Source organism: Anneissia japonica, unplaced genomic scaffold (assembly GCF_011630105.1).
Source record: "Anneissia japonica isolate Jap-2015-1 unplaced genomic scaffold, ASM1163010v1 scaffold3867_len840240_cov202, whole genome shotgun sequence".
Lineage (NCBI taxonomy): Eukaryota > Metazoa > Echinodermata > Crinoidea > Comatulida > Comatulidae > Anneissia > Anneissia japonica.
This window is the reverse complement of record NW_022715965.1, coordinates 811,143-813,324: the sequence shown is the minus strand read 5'-3', so window position 1 is coordinate 813,324 and position 2,182 is coordinate 811,143.

Here is a 2,182-nt window from a genome sequence, read left to right as displayed (position 1 = left end):
GGCCCCGAAAAATGTTGGGCTTAGATGCTCTCTGGGTACTCTGAATATATCTAGTGCTGAAATTAAACCTTAAAAATGAGTAGCTATAACAGGAACGATAGAATTTTCGATGATCTGGGCCTGATAAAATATAGAATTGCCAAGGTTTATATTATTTGATAAAAAGTTTGAGTTTAATCAAATAAAGCTTGAGATTATAGTGGAAAAGCGAAAGATTTTAGAGGAGTGGCTTGAGCTTGAGGTTTGTTCGAAAAACGTGAGGTTCACGCCGGATGCGTGAGACTTGGTATGATATTGGCCTAATAATATATTGACTATATTTTTGATTTATTTTCTTTCGTATAGGCCTAAGAATGAGATAAAATCAGCTGACCTTTTTTAAGAGGGGTAAAACCTTGAATTTTGAAGAAATTAAAGGTCATTAAAAGACACCTCAGAAGTCGGGAAAGCTCATATTTCCGGCCAACAGGGCATCAAAATTTTCCCGGGGGAGGACCCTGGACCCCCTTTGGGTTTATGGGAAAATGAACCCCCCTATTTCAAATCCTGGATCCGCCCCTGGAAAGGGAATTATACACTGATCTACGATGGCCCACAAGGGACACACTGCAAAGAAAAAGAAATGCTGCAAACAAAAAAGAAACGCTGCAAACAAAAAAGAAATCATGGAAACAGAAAATAAACGCTGCAAACAAAAAAGAAACGCTGCAAACAAAAATAGAAAAGATGCAAACAAAAATAGTAAACACCAGCAAACAAAAAATGAAACGCTGAAAACAAAAAAGAAATGCTGCAAACATAAAAGAAACGCTGCAAAAAAATAAAAAATAAAAACACTAGCAAACAAATAAAGAAACGCTGCAAGCAAAAAATAAAAACACCAGCAAACAAAAGAAAACGCTGCAAACAAGAAAGGAAATGCTGCAAACAAAAAAATGAAACGCTACAAACAAAAAAAGGAAACCCTGCAAACAAAATGGAAAAGCCTTTGCGCGCGCGCATTTCATATTAGTTGACATCAGACTGAGGTCAGGTCAGATGAGAGATGCTAAAAAGAAGACTCAAATTCAGTTCATTCGTTATAATCCATTTTGAGGCATAAATACAAAGTAATCCGTTGGTAGGATTTTCCTAGCTCGGCATAAATACAAAGTAAATCTTTGTAAGGAAAATACCTCCTCACTACCTGGCAAAAATTGCACTGCACTTCTGTCAGGGTATAATAAAGTAAAAGCCTCTGGGAAGCTGATGAGCTCTTTGTTAAACTTGATCATGATTTCGGCCCCTTTTTTAAAGAGCTCCTTCCTATCAAAGGATTTACTTTCAAGGGAAGAGATGATCCCCTGACACTTTTCAGCACACCATCACGTTAAAAGACCGATCTGTATGGTGACCTCGGGGTTTTTCTCTATTTTCGTTGACACGGCTTTCTTGGTGAATCTAGTACAACTCCTTTCCTTTTCTTTCCTATCTCTGAAAGCCTCAAATGAGAGACGAGCAAGCTTAGGCCTACTTGATGATGGACTTTCATTTGGACTTGGCCGTTTTCGTGTATTAATATTAGAAGTTGAGTCCTCCATTAAAGATTCACCACAAGAATGGCAAAATTTTCCAAATTCTGAACTTTTTGTTGGGTGTCTATAAAACGAAGACCGAAAACCGAAGACCCAAAAACGAAGACCCCTATTTTTTCTCTTTCATTTAATGATAATACGCCAGGCTCTCACAAAATCCAAATTAAGAAATTTTTTTGGGCGTCTGTTTGTGAAATTTTCAAGGGTCTTCCTTTTATAGACACCATGACACCCTATATGGGTGTCTACAAAACGAAGACCGAAGACCCGAAAAACGAAGACCTCCAGTTATTTCTCAATTATCTTATTGAAAGTATTTCAAAATCATCATAAAACAGGTGCCAAGTACCTATTTCATTATTTTATCGGAATAAAATGAGGAATATCAAGAAATACTTAAGGGTCTTTGTTTTATAGATACCCATAGGGTGTCTACAAAACGAAGACCGAAAACCAGAAAAACGAAGGCCCATTTTTTTTTTCTTTCAATCGTGATAAAATAATGTTTTTAAATCACTTCATGCTATGTATATATAGTATTCGTCTTCTTAGCACATTGTTGCCTGAATCTGAGTCAATTGAATGATTTACCCTTTATTCCAGTTCCA